The following is an 18,537-nucleotide window of genomic DNA, read 5'->3' as shown; positions in this document are numbered from 1 at the left end:
AGCAGGAATATCGGCTTGAGAATATGTCTTAAAAATCCTGATTTATTTAATCAAAAGTCCAAAACCTGAATTAAAAAATATACATAGGAAAACAGCAACTGTGACCCTGTGACCAGTTATTTTGGATGTTACATTTTTAGAGAAAGTTTCATTGTTAAATAAAAAATACAGTCAACATCTGAAAGAAGGAATGCCACAACCTTCATCTTACAAATCAATAAAGCAACGATTCCCTTCACAACCATTTTCTGTTTTGTTTTTTGAACACTAAAAGCCATCTGAGATGTTACTTCATCTTTTTTGTTCCATTTTTCCAGAAAAACCCCCCCCCCCAAAACATTTTCTCCTCCAGTCCACAGACGTGAATTGGAGTGATCTAGCTGGCATGGCTCATAGAAATATATTCTTTTTTAATATTTGCAGATTGTTTGATAACCTTGCTGGGCGGACTGATCCCGTGTTAACAGCTTGCTAGTATCTACAGCCATCGGTCCCTCCGGGGAGAAGCCTCTCATTCCACAAATGTGCTCAATTAAAAAGAGCAGAGTGCTTAGAGAGGGCCAGTGAGAGGCCATTCCCTGCACCCGTTTGATCTGGATTTCCTAATTGGTCAATGACAACACATTACCAGACAGGCGGATGCTTGATCTGCAGAGAGGAGGCTTTTTGACTAGGGCAGTTCGACCTCTCTTCCTTTCCCTTTCGCCCCCTGCACCTTCGACGTCCTACCCGCCCCCTCCGTGACCACGCAGAATGCGTGTGAGTCCGAGTGTCTCTGCATGTAAAAAGGGAGTATGGGTCTGACGTGTAGGAGGAGGCTGATTTAGAGGTTAGACAGCACAGGCTGCAGTAAATCCGTGTCACAAATCTTCCTTATGGAACCGTGGGGGGACACACGCGAGCATGTGATGAATCCCATGCAACACGCAGACCTCTGCCTCCCCTCCTCGGCCTCTTCTGGAGCCCACACCACACTGCTTGCGCTGCACTAATTTGCCAGATATCGTGGGCTGTTATGTTTTGATTGCCTTTGTGTAAATGAATCGGGAAGCCTCTCATTTCACGTGCAGCTGTGAAGAATTCCAATGTGTCAGGGAAGAAAAAGGAGATTCTCCAGGGAGAAAAAGACTTAGTGGAGTCTTCGATCAAGCACTGAAGACATTTATTCATTTATTCATCTTTCTTTCTTTATCCAGGCATCCTTGGATCATTTCACTCAGTGTATATTATTTCCCTATTGTGTGCGGCCCTCTTTAGGGAGTCGCTACAGCATAAAAACACCAAAGGCAAACCGTATCGCATGCAAGGAGTCTCAGCGATGCAGATCAGATGCTTGCACAACAGTATGGTCTCATTTTATATAATCCTACTGCTAGCTAAAAATAGTATCAAATTAATATTGAATGTTACTGTAGGAGAGGGTGGCAGAGTTCCAGCTTATGGAAATATGCTGTCATATGGAGCGATAACAGTCTATCCTTTAACACACCCATGTGAAAAAGAAACAAGTTATTAGGAATTTCCCACTGCCTCTGAAGTAAAATGTTTATATTTCATATATAGCTCTTATACTTGTGAAAGTGTCCCCTTGTTCATACAACACAATGTTTACTTATTCATACATAATTCTTAAAATTACGTTTTTATGAGGGAAAAATGCAAAAGGAGCCCGTTTCGTAAATAAATCACAGTCTTATGAGACATTAAATGGATATAAAACATAAAATTAGCTTTTAAAATCTCTTCCATACGGACATATACACTTTATATGCATAAACATCATCTGCATATACACCCCTAACAAAAGAAAAAAAAAGCAACCAATTAACAAACTTTAAAATGTGAGGACCTACCAAAGTGCTTAAAGCTTATGCCTGCATATAAACTCTTTATAAATAGGGTCAGTGGTCGGTCTGGAAACCCATAAGCTTCTCTGCTGACTTAGCCTCTGGGGACAACAGCCAATTTCTCGGCGCTTCCAGTGTAGCCGGCGGATATCCAGGCTAAGAGTTCCTGTTCCAGTCATTGTTTATGAATCCAGATACATTTGAAAAAAGCTAATAAAAAGCTAAATGAGAAGCAGTGATCCAGAGAGTACATTTTGGCAAGTGGAATCCCTCGTTTTGCTCTCTACACAGACCGTTTACCTCCATGCAACCAAAGACTGTTCAAACAAACTGATCAACTTAACTTGTATCACAAAAGGACTACAAATGAAAGGCTTCTGGTAACAGAAGAGTTTGCCAACATTCGTCTGCATATTCAAATGTGGATATCACTTTATAAAGATTGGGCAATATCATAATATATCCATATCACATTTAAACATACAGGTGCAACTGCTGATCATTTAAAATGAATTTGTTATGAACTGAGAGCAAAACATCACATTTGGGAATTATGGCAACAATGAATACAGTTTTGACTAGGGCTGAACGATATATCGCATTTGCGATAATATCGCGACATGATCAAGTGCAATTTTCTAACCGCAAAGGCTGCGATTATACTCTGGACATGTCCAAATTCATGGGCTGCATCCTCCTGAGGCCGCATTTGTAGACCGATTACGTCACAGCGACGCGCCGAAGGCTGTCCAAATTACTACCATATCCCAGAATTCATAGCGCGGCCCAGCCAAACTCCAGTTTCCAGCAATGGCGGCCGCTACTAAGTTTTAAAATTACTCATACTAATCTTTCTGGGTCACAAAATAAACTTTTAACATATTTTCAGGCGAGAAAGTAGTTGTGTAAACATCAAATATCTGCTCGGTTTATCAAGATATCCCATATTTGCAAAAGTGCTTCGACGTTTTCAGAGGCGTCTGCTACCCACCAGCTCGACAGCTAGCCGGGAGCTCGAGGGTTACTGATGCGGCCGAGAACGGCACAACTCCCGGCACATCATTTTCAGATCACCGCGGAGTTTCGCTGCTCGGGTTAAACGTAATATATAAGTCACTTAGACAACCTAAAAATGTTATTGTTGGGCTTTTTTCAGTGTTTTGTTTGTTCGTGAGTAAATCGGTTTGGCTGAGATTAAAGTTATTAGATTAGATAAAATAAAACTTTATTAATCCCCCGGGTGGGTTCCTCCTTGGTTTTCACACAGCTGACTAAACGTCAAACAGAAAACTTATTAAACAGAAGTATGAGACAGTCGAGAATTTACACCAGTGTCTGGTTATATTTTAGATAGCAAGAAGCAGACGGCCGAGTTTATTAAACTCCACCGAGACAGCGGTGACGCTAATCAGAACTAGACCGTCCAATTTCACGCCTTTAAACTTTAAAGGCGTGTTTGTGTGTGTGTTTATACAATTGCTATTATGTTTGCACTTTATGTGTAATGTTACTGACTGCAGAGATCAGTAAGATGTGTGTATTTTTTATTTATTAGTTTTATTTATTTAATATTATTTTTTAATTGAATGACTGTCTAGTAGTTCACAGATGTCGAAAAACTGAGTGTGGTAAAGCCACTGATTTTTTTTATGTATATTTCTGCAATCTGCACATTGTACTGACTTTCATTATAATGTTTACACCAGGGTTCCTTGTCAGCACTTTATGCTCAGATGTTTGTAAGCTAAAAATAAACTATTGTGTATGTTCAAATATACTGTTGTGATTGAAGAAGTTAAATAAAAATGTCAGTCATCAATTCATGCATCACCTCATGTCATCATAACAGAGGTCTGTCTTCCAGGAAAGAACAGTTTAAAATTAATGTAATATAGTATTGGCCATACTATATGATGTATTGCTTGTCTTTGTTTAATAATACAGAAGACAAAGACCTTAAAAAATAATCGCATATCGCATCGCAATTGCAATATTGGGGCAAAAAATCGCAATTAGATTATTTTCCATAATCGTTCAGCCCTAGTTTTGACTGAAAGTCCAGTCAATTAATCAATTTCCCAGCAGCAGTTCACCTTAGTTTTGTAGACAGGTATGTTGTTTGGGGGTATAATTTAGCAACAACTTGTCTCTAGCTGTTGGCAAACAACAAGCTCCACATCATCCATCAGAGAAGTTGAGGTAGCTTGACAGGTGAACATAAACAAAGCTGCCTGCAGTAGCATTTCCAGAAGTGTGCGGGAAACACACAGAGACACGCACATAGCTAAAGACAAACATGCACAAAAAGACAGAGTGGGAAGGTCTGAGAGGCAGCAGCACATTGAGGAGGGAGAAAGAGAGAAGCACTGGATCAGAAAGGCTGAGGAAATGAGTGCTGCAAGAAATGGAAAAAGCTGAGAAATTCTGTATCCTCCTGTTTCAGCCCCTGAAAACTGCTGAACCATCAGCAATTACAGGCTGGCTGGGTCATGAATCTCCCTCTGCAGTGGTCTGCTCTCTCTCTGCTGGCTGATAGTGCAGAGGTGTGTGGCCCAGTCACCTGGCCAGCAACAAACACGGAGACACGAAGCTACGTGGCGCTGCAGCTCCTATTAAGACTGTGCAAATCGCGCCCACACTTTGCATCTCCTTTTTCCATGACAGCAAAGTTTACGATGTTGGCGGTGCGAGCTCACATGCAAAGCAGATGTGTTTTTTTCAGGCGCACAGGTGAGTGCGATCCACGAGTGGCGGACCAAACATTACAGGCAGCCATGGGACAAAGGCGACAGAGGGCACACGCACATATGTCCGGGCACAAGTAAAAAGTGCTGAACATATAATTAGCTGCTCCAGTAGAAATCCCAGATAGGCAGTCACTTAATTAAAATGACTAATTACGGGCAATAAAAACTTCTTTCCAAACTGCTGTCTATAATTACAAGTCACTCCTTTTCTCTGTGGCAGCGTGCTTCAATATGTGTGCGTGTGAGCTTGCAGCCGAATGTGTTTGTGTGTGTGCACGTGATTGTCGCATCTCAATGAGTCCGTTTCTGCCGCTCATTCAGCGTTAGGATCCTCGGCTAATGAGATTAGTCAATAATGGATTGAAAGCAAGCAGCCTCCCTTCCCTAACACAATGGCCGGAGAAGCCGTCCCTGTCAGTGACACGTCGATATTCACGCACGCATACACACATACACAAACACACTCACACTTCCAAACACATCTAAACAACAGGGGCCTCCTTTTTAACATACAAATTGCGTTATAATATCGAGCGGCGCCTTTTTTGAGACAGTGACGTGCCTTGCAGACCACAGACAATTCCCCAGGATTTGAATTTAAATTGGGAGTATATCTAGTCTTGATCTACAGAAAAATGGATATTCCGGACGTCACGCCGGGCCCTCGAAAGCCCCGGATCTCTTTCATCACATTAATGAAAACTCCGTAGAGAACACCGAAAGAAAACAGTCCTACTAGATCTACGACTGCTGAGTGTCTGAGCCCAGGAAGGACAAACAAGTCTTGAGAGTTGAGAACTCTTCTCTTCTCAGATAAACAAAGACATGAAACAAGCTTTAAGGCCAGCCACAGCACAAACAGAGCTCCTTTCAAACGTGCGAACAACCTGTTCGCAAGGGTAAAATAAACCTTGCACAAACACGACACAGCGAGCTGCCGCCACTGTGCAGAACCCTCGTGCATTTACAAGAGAGACTTAAAGAAAAAGGAACTTGAAAGTGCAACTCAATTGCTTTTTTTTTAATGTCGACAATCACAAATCTGATGTTGCATCTAGTCAAAGTTCCTTTGAATGGCACCTAGCAGTCGATAACCACAGCCGTAATTTAGATTCAGACAGATCCTTTTTCTTTGTCGGCCCTTAACTTTTATAGTTCCAGTCCAATTTACTCAGTAAAATCACTTACTATCCTGCAGTTATAATCCCATTGACGAGTGGCTGAGTTGACAAAAATGCTAATTCACTCATCTTTTTTTTCCCTTTTCTTTTTTTTTTTTAACAATTGGCTCACACAATAAGCTTTACAGGCAGCAGAAAGTGCTCTTTTGGCAAATTTTATTAGATCCCAACTGACACTGACTTTCTGGGGCCAAAGTCAATATAGAAATGCTGTTATCCATATGCCTGCAGGTTTCACTTACATGTATGCATACATATACTGTACATACTGTGTTAGAGCTAACCTAGCATCTAAATAAACACACACACAATCCTCACCACCATCTGCCTAACTGTGATGTATGGAAGTGTGTTTCTGCCACTGGAAAAAAATGGAACAAAACTAAAAACACGAGAAAACTCAGCGAAACACTCAAGACAGCTACACATGATAAACTGCTTTGATATGTTATTACATTACATTTAATGTTAATTTATAAGTTAATACTATTTTTTTTTAATTGTATAATTTATTTAGCAAATTACATTTATTAAATATATCAATAAATAGGATATAACTAAATCTATTTATACCGCGCCAAATTATTTGTTCTTAATTTAGTGTTAAAAGTTATATATTGCCATTAAAAAAGCCTTAAAATTGCAGAGGATATCTGCATTTCCTGCGAAATTGAAAACTTAGTTAGCTTTTAAGTAAAAATTTAGATATATGCAACTCAGAATTTCAAATTACTGGCCTGAAATTTTGACTTATGGATGGCAATTGCTTTTCTTTTCTCTCTTTTTTTTAAACTGGTTGAAACAGCTTCCTTAGAGATGCTACTGTGCTACATGTGCTGCGACAGAGCTAATAGGGTAAGGTACTCTAGTGGATAAACGACTTCCAAACAACTCAAAATTTGTTTTATCTCTGTAAATAAAAGATGGTAATCAACATAAACACTATCTGTCACATCTGTGGGACACTGAACTAGCCTTGGGCTATATGCACGCTGCCCTGTGATTGGTAGATTGTGTTAGAGCTTTGCATAGCCTGTGTGTAAAATGTGTTCTCACCATTTAAGGCTGAAAAATGTTATTTAGACTATTTTATCTACATTTTATTCAGAAATGATGTATATGTATGCTCACGTATAAGGCAGAGTATGTAGCCGAAATAAAAAGGCCAATGCATTAAAGCAATTAACATTTCATAAAACACATATGTGTGCAATTTGCAGTGTAATTTGCTAGGGTGATACAATGGTATATAAATGTCGCAGACAGTATAATAACTAAACCGACACCCCTGTATGTAATATCCAGACTGGTTTATGTGGCACTGTGGTGTGTTAGTGTTCCTGTCATGCAGCCTCCCTGCCTGGGGTCAGCACGGCGCTACAAAAGGTCAACCTCCTAGTAATTTGTTTCGCCGCCGCCCCATCACCGACCAAACACAGGGCATTGTATCAGGTAAACCAATTATTATCTGACATGAATCGGAGAGCAGAGAGGTCCCATACGACCGTTTCCTCTATTATTAGCAAAATGTCTCTTTCTTCCAGCAAAAAGGCGCCTTGTCTCTGATTCCCAGCATGTCTTTGCAGCTACTTATCAGCTGCCAAGTGACTCATTTACCTGCAATGTGCAATTCTGTGTGAGATTTAAAGGTAATTTAACCTACATTCAAGACGAGAAAAGAAATTAAGCGATGCCGTTTCTCTCGCTCTCGTTTTACCTCCCTCTTCCTGTCTCCAAAGCATAAACAGCAGTCAAAACTGAGAGCTTTCTCCTGCTTAGTATTCAGCTCTAATTCTCCTGGGTGGACACCCCACTGTGTAGACAATCTGCATTTTGATTGGTGTACACTGGAAGTTTCCGCAAGGCTCTTTAAAAAGCCGCTACGTTGGAAAACAACATAGGACAGCCATTTAGAGATGCATTTCTAAGAATATTTAGCAGACTGTTCAGTGGGAATAGCAAATAACTTGGCGAGATTTATCTTGTTTCATTAAACAGAACCAGCACTGACACGAGGATATGATCTGAAACCGATCATTTGTTGCGCCGCGACTGTGTTGGCCAACATGAAAATGCCAGCGATATATAACCCTTTCAGAGAGTCATTTGTACAATCTCTCCATTAGGAGCCACTTTGTTCCTGTAGCCCCTCTGGCCTCAAACCAGGCTTCAGCCTCCGATGGCTGTAGTCATGGCAACTGCCTTCATTGTACACTTGCAAATAATGAAGACAATGTGTTTTCCATTTAGAAGAGCTTTTTTTAGTGCACAAAGATATGGAGAGTCCATCCTGACTGTTTCATTAAGGGGGCTTAATAACGCGATTCCTTCTGCTGGCTAAACTGTGCGAGCTGAATCACAGATTAAATTGGCCTGGTGGGACGCGAGTCAATACCGATGTTCACGATTTGATGTTCGACAGCTAAACTTGGAAAAGTTGTTTTTCTTTCTGGCCTCGGTGGACACGAGCGTAGTAAGAAGAAACATCAAAGAACAGAGGAGCGCCACAGGCAAATAAATTTGTATCTTGATCACACAAAGTGAAAAAAAAAAGTACTAGAGAGGCAGGCAAATGAAAAGTAGAAGAATTGCCTCTCGCAGGTATTTGATACCCTGTTGATTTTAGCTGACTTTAAGCAGTTTAGGCTGTTTTGAAACTTTTTACATGATTCTTCAAGTTTCACAAAATCTGGAACTTATTTTCATGTTTTAACCAACAGCTCTGTTAACAATCATATCATAAATTTCCCAGAAACCAATACCTGCTGACATCTACAGTAGCTTTCTTAAATGATCTCTCAACTTTGTCACTTTATTTTGAGAATTCACAACCGCTAAATAGTGCCACAAGGTGGTGCCTCATTCCAGTTTGTTTAGTTGAGGTGGCACTGCGAGTTGTAAACAGGCACCACGCTAGATTCTGACTATGCATGACTAGCAACTGTACCGATCAGAGATCTGGCGATGTATGATTGATATTCAGCACCATAAAAAGATAGAAGAAGAAAAAGAAAGCAGTGTGGAAGTTTCCTTATCTGTTTGGGTAAAGATCACAAGCTAAAAAAATAGCGCCAGTGCTCAAGCTAGGCAGCAGACCAGCACATTGCTAGTTAACACTAGAACAGGGTCATTTTGAGCCCTTGGCATTTTAGTGCTCATGTAACACTGTTAAAATAAAAGCCTCTCATTTCATTTTTTATGACTTTTCCCAAAAGGTTTTATTCATAATTCGCACACAGTGAATATTGGGGTGTGTGGAATAAAAAGAAAAAACCCCCCAAAACATTATAACCACTTATACCTAGAACCACAGAGAGAATCATTTAGACATCCATCAACGTTTGATGTGCCTGCTTGCCTAGCAACACGTATTGTTTACACACATTTTGTGTGATGGCTGCTATAAAATGAGACCGATCTAGCTAGATGTGATTGATAGATAAATATATATAATCAGTGCAGGGTTGGGCAGGTCAGGGATGGGCTGTTGAGCCATGGCAGAGTGGGGAAGAGTGTATGACAGGACGCGTGGGGAACTGGGCGGGTTGCTGGCAGAGCAGCAGGGGAACCATAGCTGAACTGGGCCAGAGTGTGGAGAACTAATTGGAGCAAAAGAAAGAATTAAATCTGGGTTTCAGGCCTAAATTATTCAGACATGTTAGGTATTGTGTTGCTTATTATACTCGTTATTTTATATTCCATTCTAATATATACAGATGTCCTAAAACTTAATATTAAGGTCTGACCTTTTAGAGGCTACCAGGCGTCTATTTCATCTGATTTCTACATTTAGGTCTTTTACCCTAATGGGATATTTAGAATTAGAAGGAGGTGGTGGGTGCAGGGGATGTTGCTCTTAACACACAACACAGCAAATTTATCCCCAGTTCTTGATTGTTCTCTCGTAGCTGAACTACTTTAAAAAAGTCAGTTTTCTTCAGATATTTTTAATTAAGATACAACATCATATGCAACACCTGTTTTCTCGTATCTCTAAATAAAGTAATTAGGATTTTTTTTTAAACTTGTTTCATGATGCAGCAGGTTTTTCAGACCTTGCTGCAGAAACGTTGCTGGTTTAAAACCTCTCACAGTTTTTGAAGATACTGTTACCATAGTCATCACAACAGACACAGTGGCCAAAGCTGTGGAAATACACCCAAGTTGTAATAATTAGGAATAGTCCTTTAACTAAGCACTTCCTGCATTAATGTTACTGCTGAAAACAGTAGCAAAAACTCAACAAGCATAACTAATTTTCAGACAACGCAAAATCCAAATCGGGAATAACGGGCATGCTTGTAAATTAGTGTTAGTTTTGTGAACATGTGCAAACACACAAGCACACACACACACAAAGAGAGCGTGGAAAGAATGGAAAGAACTTGAGGGGCAGGAATCTCCGTTCCACTGTTTATAGGGAAAACTCCCTGTAAGCTGAGCCAGCTTTCCGGGCCAAAATTAATTCAAGAGTTTTACAAATCACTAGACAGGAAACATGGCGTTGTTCTTCACTTCCACTTCTTCTCCTCTGCAGCCCCTGTAAACATTCTTTTGATTTGCTGTGTTGTTTGCTCGCAGGGAAAACACACAAAGCAGATAGTTACTCTAATTCCTTGATGACAACAGTTTATCTTGCAGAGTGGAGCGCGTTTCATAGAGTGTGCTGTGGTGCTTCGCGTGGTGTTTGTGTTAACACAAAACCCTGTAAAGACTATTGACTGGAAGTGCTGCTGTCAATAGAAATCCTATGATTTCTATTCTTGCTGTTGCGGAGCTTTGTGAACCTACAGTCTGGGGACTCTGTTCTCCTGCTTCCCTGACAACACAGCAAGTAACCTTTATGAAAAAATATTAAAAAAAAACCAAAACAAGGGCACCACAATACCACTTCAGAGCAGTTTTGTTGCTACAACAAACAAAGCAGTAAGCTCTGGCACTCCTGTGTGTGCGGGAGCCACAGTGCACTGTGATTGATATACAGGAGATAAGACGCTGTTTGACTCCCGAATCCGCCTCCAATCGCGCCGTCCCTGTGACGCAATGGCCGTACGTTATCTCTGCCACACACAACCCGCGCTGCTGATAGGCGAGGCAGAACCGCTCGTATCGAACACTTCCGGAAGAGTTTCTTGTTGAATAAATGAGCCACTTATACAAAATCTCTATTAACAGTATTGAGGTGCTTTGCTGATAGTCAGCGCAGACAACGACAGCAATTCAAACACTGAACAAAGACAAGCGCATTTGGAAAAAATGCTAAAATCAATTAACAAATCCATTAATAATCATCATAACTTCTAAAACGTTTTCTTGTTTTGGAACTTGTGCACTATCTTTAAAAATCTTACGGCCCTAGCATTAAACTATTAACCCAAATAGACTGCTTGATAATAACAGCAATCCCTTCTTGCAGCCAAATTTTCACCACGGATGCTGAAAAATGTAGAAAATCCACTTCAGCCCCTAGCTGCTCATTACCTGCTGATTGTAAACCAGCACAAGGAGTTTTCATGGAAAGCTTGCATGATTGGTACACTTCAGCTCAATACACCGCATGTATTTTTAATGAGACAAGCCTTTTTGATAGAGCGAGATTGCTAGCATGACTGATGATGCATTACATCTCAACTGGGTATTTGAGAAATCTTTTATGTGGGAGGCTTTATGTTTTGAAGTGATCGCAAATAATGAATTAGCTTTTAGTCATTTGTGGTCCCAAGGCAAAAAGAAGAGGAAAAAAAAGACTCTTCAGAAATCATTTATGCTTGTGATGGACACCGGATTGCTGGACACTTTTAAGTGCAGTCTCTTAGCTCCCTGTGGAGATCTAAGTTAGTCATTTGTCACCTTGTGGTAGTGCTGAACACATCCTTACGAGGCCCTGCCCAACGCAGAGGCTCGGCTAATGCTTCTTACTGGCTCTCAATGCCATTGCTTCGCACACATACACACACCGCCACATGATAAAAGCACAAGCACTGTTCAAGCACTTTAGAGAGATGACACGAGAGGACACAGTGTTGCTAAAGGTTAAAGAAAGCACAACAAATATGAAGACTGCAGGAGAATTTTGATTAATGCTAGACCTCCGCCATACACTCAGAGGTGCACACATATTCCCAAACCACCACCAGAGAGGGACAGAGGCTGCACTGAACCTCTAAGAGACCACCAGGTGTGACCTATTCATTATTTACCAACATAGGCAGGCTAGCAGCATCTGCACGCTGTGCACAACCCCTTGCTTTTTGTAGGGGAAATGTGTCGGGATCAGATGGGGAGAGGGCACCTTTGTGGATACACATCTTTGTTCACACACTGCCTGCCTGTCACCCTGCAATGCTCTTCGCAGCAGACAAAACGCATCTATGATTGTTCACAGCTATAAAGACAGTTCCACTTGTCCAGAACAGTGGCAGCTGAAGAAATCTATGCAGACTAGTACAATTACTAATTTCCACAAAGGCACGATCGCACAACTAAACATTTAAGTGCCTCTCCATATGGTTACTTTCTGGGAGTTCTGTGGGGCGATAAATACGCATCTTGTCGTATTAGCTTGGGTGGGAGGCAGCTAGCACATCCCCAGTGGAGGGGGAATATGTTGTCTGGTAACATATGTTTCATTTACTTGCCATTTTCTTCTCATCTGTTGAGGACTTAAAGGCTTTTATTTCATGTATTTCTTGTTTAGATTTAGTTTGAAATTGTGAGAGGTGGGGGGTATGTGCTTGTGCATATATGCACACACATGGATGCTAAAGTAGGCACATACAGATTTCCTAAATTAACTGTGAAATAATATTTTTATAAGGAGCCTTTGCAAAGACCTTAATAACCAACTGCTTAAAGAATAAATAACAGAATGATAGTACCACCTCTATATCCTCTTCCCACAGTAAGACTTGGTAAAGGTGTTTGAAGGCATCTGGTGACAGCGGCGTATGGACCGTTCTCCACCTTTAATTTGAATGGCCCTCCAGCTTGCAATGGATGTTCAGGATAGAACATCTTGGAATGCCAGCTGCAGTCCAAGATGGTGGTGCTGGAGTCTCTTGGTTCATGTGACCAGAGACTCATACAGCTAAATGATATCAAAGAGCACCACAGCTGCAATGTGGCTGGAGGAAGAAAACATGAGACGGAGAAGGGGAGCAACTTAACTCTAACTAAATAAAATAAAAGGCAGGGGATCGCACGCTAGAAAATCAATTTTGGAATCTGTTGTTCTATTGGAGGGGTAAAACACATAGATAAAATGTATTTGTGTGAAACAATGGATTCTAATTATAATTGTGAGTTGTCACTATGAGCAAAATAAGCACAACAGTGATTTTCCTCATCGTTAATGTAAAGCTTTCCATTCAGGCAGCTTTAAAGAACAGAAACATCGTCTTCAAAGTTGACGGTGAAGGGGAAAGCTGCGCTATGTCAGGGTGCAACACAACATAAACATGCAGCAGAGCTGATAAGCGCCTACAGATGTGTATATGACATCCCACACAACGTCAGAACACAGAGAGAAGTCAGCAAAGGTCGCTACCTGTGAGGATGGAGCGAATTCCAGCAGATCACTGAGGATATGAAATGTTGACAGATGGGAAAAAGCCTGATGTCAATAACAAATCTGAACGGGGAGGGGGGATCACCTCATATCAGTGATTACTTACGTACATTGTGGACCACCACACTTGAGATGAAAGCCTTTAACAGCTCAGGTGAGATAAACAGGTGTCATTACTATGAATGATCCATTTTATCCTGTGTGTATTCGATATTCTTTTGTCTTTTGTATAACCACACCAGCAGAGATAAATGGCCCTTCCATGGACAACTTGGCAGAGGTTCACACACATCAAGGGTCATTAAGGTGGCTGACAAAAGCTTTTTTTCTTTAATGAATCTGGGTGTAAGTGTTCAGCCTCTTCTTGTTGAGACTATGTGCGTGTGTGTTTAGGTGATGCATTGCAGTGTGTGAAGAAACCTGGTTTCATTTCTTCTTGTAACACCCTAATGACTTTATTGTTTCATTCTTATCCAGCCTCCAGAAGCTATTACCATATAAACACCTGTGTTATCAAAGCACTGCAAACAATTTCCTGGATAATTTAACAAAGATGCGATTGTTGATTCCGTATGAGGTTGTGTGACTTATGAGTCTGTGTGTGTTTGTGTGCATATTTTGAGATATCTATTTTCTCAGTGAGTGTGTTTGTGTGTGGACGTTTTGAGATATCTATTTTCTATGTGAATGTTTGTCTCTGAGTGCATTTAGTTATATCCATTTCACGGTGTGTGTGCTTATGGGCGTGTGTATGTGTGTGCCTGCCTGTTTGTGTGTGTGTGTGTGTGTGTGTGTGTGTGTGTGTGTGTGTGTGTGTGTGTGTGTGTGTGGGCAGAGCGCAAACCTACTGGAACCTGGCTACAGCTGGCCACTTTTCAGCTCCAATTGTGAGGGAAAATATGTCTGAGTAACCATAAATGGAGGCTGTTTTGGTGAAGAGGGGACAGAGTGAATGCTCGGCATTACCATCATTCTTCGTGCAATCCGTATCAAAACCCTGGGTGAGGCAGACAAAAAGGGAACACTTGCATAACGTAGGAGCCTGATGTTACCCTGCAGATTTGGACCTCTAGTGCCCCCCCCTCCCCTTAGTCCTCCCTTTTTCTGTCTTTGACTCTCCCTCTGTTTCCCTCCCTGCCTCTCAGTCACAGGGGCTGGATTGTTCTGCTGAGGCTTGGCAGAGGCTGCGGATGGGAAAAGTGCAGGGGAGGCAGCTAACACTTCCTGCCTCCCTGAATCAGAGAGTTAACCTTCACTGAGGGCACAATGGCTTCTCGTTAGCGAAACCACCCCACATGCAGGCAGCCTGTCACCAGCCATGTTCCTGTTCGCTGACCACCTTTTGTGTTTCTCTGTCCTCTGTCGGACTTCATGTCCGACAGCAGCTGCACCTCAGATGAGCACAATGGAGCAGTTTTACAGTATAGCAACTAGAATTAAAAGTAAGCATTTAGTCTTTTTGAGGACTTGAGAGTGATGCATACTAGCAGACAGCAGCCTTACTTGGATTTGATATTTCGACTTGAATTGAGGTTAAGATTACAAGAGTGAAAACGAAATTAAATAATCTGCTGTGCACATGTGCATATTTGAATGGGTTAGCACTTTTGAATGGTACTATAGTCCAGTCCAAGCCACTTAAGTTGCAGTTCAGACATGCAGTCCATGTCAGTGCAGATGCGGATACATATCACGAGTTACCGTGATAGATGATGGCCAGAAAGTTGTTTTTGTACAGCACTACGACTTCACAGTTAGGCTGACCTTTAACCTTTTGGATATCAAATGTCATCAGCTGACAATTTGAACCAATCAGGCATTTCATTTTTGTGGCCTGTTGTTAAATTCTAAGTGAATGTTTGTGCTGCAATCGGATTTTCTCCGGGTGGGTCCCAGTGACCTTGACCTCTGGCCAGAAAAAAATATGAGCAGCTCATCCTTGGGTCCAAGTACAGGTTAGTAACAAATCTGAAGTAATTTTCTCGATGCATTTAGGACATATGAGGTTAATATTGGGTGGATGGATATAGAGACAACACAGGAAAACAATGTCACCAGCTCACTGGAGCAGAGGCACTGAAGAATAACAAGGTATGGAGTTTAAAAACAGACCTCTGTGGCCCACTCCTGATCCTTGAAGCAAGAGACTCAAGGCTACTGGAAAAACACATCTTAGTCTCAAACTAAATTTTCAGCACAGAAGTTGCTTTGTGGGCAAAAAAGTCTAGACAGACTCTAACAAGAAAGTGTCATTTGATTTGCCATTTGACATATCAAGGAATCTCATGATGCCTGCAGTTTCAAGCACTCAGGTTTATCATCCCTACAGAAAATCGCTGTGTTACAGACCTTCTTTGTATAAATAACAGAAATAAAAACCTTATCTTCAGAGTAATAGACAACCTTAGACAACTTAGGACAAGCAAACACTATACTGTACATTCCCCAGGATGGATTACGAGACACACACACACACAATCTCACAGAACTACCATAGCACAAACAAGAATGATATCACCCACCCACCACTGTAAAAAGGTCGATTCATGCTGGTGTATGTGATTGAGATAAGGGGTACAAAACAATGTGGGCTGAAGAGATGACGGGAAACAAAGCTGAATTTGTCCAGATGAGTCACAAAAGTCAACAGAAAAGAGTGAATGCAGTGGAGGTAAATGGTTTCTCCCTTGGTTTCCTCTCATTTTCACTGGCAAAAAAAAGGAGCACGAGGAAGGCTAGCCTAAGAGAAAATAAAGCATTGATTTTGCACACCGCCCTCTCTAAGGCAGAGGACTCCAATCAATAGGCTCAAGTAATACTCTGCACAAGTTTAATGCTTGAGCTGTACAGAGGCAGACAACTGCTTTGTCTGGAAATTATTCCTTTTTTTAAATTGCAGTGGCATTGCTGTTTGAAAGCGAAACAAAAGTAACTAGATCTGTTTAAAGAAACCATACCCTGGACGCCGATGACCAGAAGTCTGAGACTGGTGAAGCAGTTGGTGCACGCAGATCACCGTGTGGTCAAGGGTTCATCTAAATCAATTGGGGAAGTTACATGTGTTAGCCACTTTGTACGGTCATCTGGAAGAGAAAGGGAGGAGGAGGAGATGGGGGAGGGGTTTAAGGCATCAGGAGAGAGGGTCATGTTGCAAATCAGCAGCTGACCAGAGAGATGACCTCCAGCTAAAGGTGTGACCTTTGACACTGAGTTCTAGAAAAGCTGGAGAAACAGATACTGTCACTCTCCATGAATGGAGATTGAGTCAAGATAGGCATATGCTTCTTTGAAGTAGCCACTGAAAACTACAAACTGAAGGGTCTGCAGGTGATCCAATGCCTTCCACTAACATAAACGACCCAAATAAGTCTGGCTGAGCATATGGGGAATCTGATGAACTGAAAACCCCCCCCCAAAAACAGTTCCTCCACTTTCATTTCCTGACTCCTTGCTTTTCCTTTTAAGGTGCCTCCCAAGTTCCTTCACCACCTGTAAAACGTTAAAAAGCCTTGACCCAAAGATTTGAACACTCATTAAGCTTTTTAACATGGAGAATTCTCTGATATCCATTCTCTCAGATGTTTCTCTCTGTGCTGACCAAATGGTATATCAAGTTCAGGAAATTAGCCAGTTCCTGTCGGGGAAAAGAAAGAAAGAAAGAAAGCCGAACAAGGCCAGTATCAATGCAACACAGCTTTTACGCCGATGCTTCTCAGGCTTCTCTTACATCCCTCGGACAAAATCAGAGAGAATCAAAGCTCATCTACTCTTTTATGTTGGCTTCAGAAACCATTTTGGTATGTTTTGTTGAAATTGAGACAGAAAATGAAAATATACAGCTGCATGCATGAATCTGAGCTTTCGCGGTGCAGTCAATTGCATGCTAGTCAAAGGGCAGACCTCTCAGCACCTTAAAAACACCTGGATATTCCTCTGGGCTAGTTCTTTGCAAATAATATGGCCATTAGGTCATTTAATATCCTCTGGATAAATTGCTTTGGACCCTCGAGACACAACTGCTGTCCACACATCAGAAACCAATCAAAGGTCTGTCCTAGTTATGGCAAAGACTCTGTCAGGCTTGAAGCCGCAACATGTCTCCAGGGAAATAGAGAGAGGCAAGATAATCAAAGACAATCCACCACTTCCTGTTCTTTATCAGCCCAAAGAATCTAAATGGGCTGTGATTAGGGCCTCGCTTTAACTAAATTTATCATAAGCAAGATTAAACTTTGAATGGCAGTGAAAGTTGACCCACTGAGTGGTCGGGTGAATGACAGCAGTATCGTTGCTAGAGCCACCACCAGCACCAGCCTGGGTTTGGCATGTCACACAACTGTGACCCCAGTCGCAGTCACAACCCACACACACAGTGTGGCTGTAGCACTGGTTGAAACACTAACCCTGCTGTTTCCATTGCACTCTTCAAACAGACAACTGGCCCCTGCAGCATGTGGTGAAAAGCGCTTTCTCGTGCATGAATAAACAAGTGCACACAAAGACAAAAATACAAGCTAAAGTGAGAAAATCGAAGTCGTTTACATGAAAATTTTTTTTAAAAAAAAACAACAACTTATCAATGAGAATTCGCCCAGTTAGCACCCGATTCTTTGCTCGAATCTGCACAGTGTCTACTTGAGCTCTGTTGACCTGCAGGCGTCGAGGCAGACCTTTGCATGCTGCAACTGAAATTAGGTTAGGAGAAGTCATTTGTCTTTGGTGGAGGGAGCACGAGGAAAAAAAGAGAGGCTAAAGAGGCCAGATTGAGCAGGAAGGCTGCAAAGGGGAAGGAGTTCATGCAGACTAACATCTGTGATATTTCTTCACTTCATACTCCTTCTCCCATCCCCCCCTCTTTGCGTGTGCCAAATGTTAAGGTGGGGCTTACAAAAGCAGCAAAGTGTGAGTGTAGTATTTTTGGTGAGTGTTGTGAATAACGCTGATGGCCACATGTAATCATAAATTCTTAAGAGTTTGAAAAAATAAATCAATAAATCAAACGTTTTTATATTCCTACTATTAAAGTCAAAGAAACTATATAAATGTTGTTATTTGCAATCCCTAGTTACATGCAACTTATGCATCTCCATCGTGGTTTCTTGCTGCTTTGCGAATGAGAATGATGTTACAGCTCATTGCTACACTATTTTGCAAATTCAGCAGAAGGTTAGGCGAGCTTATTGATTATATGCATT

At 41.4% G+C, this 18,537-nt stretch overlaps 1 protein-coding gene across 5 annotated transcripts in view; it reads right to left on the bottom strand.

The window, feature by feature from the left end:
• The window catches only part of LOC113028331 (zinc finger MIZ domain-containing protein 1-like), a 92,093-nt gene that overhangs the window by 27,149 nt on the left and 46,407 nt on the right, over positions 1 to 18,537 (bottom strand). Inside the window, exon 3 of one of the 5 annotated variants that reach the window (XM_026178516.1) lies at positions 16,300 to 16,425. The exons of the other annotated variants lie outside the window; for them this stretch is intronic. The gene's annotated coding sequence lies outside the window, so the exon portion shown is untranslated. The remainder of the gene's footprint in view (positions 1 to 16,299; positions 16,426 to 18,537) is intronic. 5 annotated transcript variants of the gene reach the window in all.

This window comes from Astatotilapia calliptera, chromosome 8 (genome assembly GCF_900246225.1).
Source record: "Astatotilapia calliptera chromosome 8, fAstCal1.2, whole genome shotgun sequence".
NCBI classification, from domain to species: domain Eukaryota; kingdom Metazoa; phylum Chordata; class Actinopteri; order Cichliformes; family Cichlidae; genus Astatotilapia; species Astatotilapia calliptera.
The sequence above is the reverse complement of the archived record's forward strand: the minus strand, read 5'-3'. Positions and strand labels throughout refer to the sequence as shown.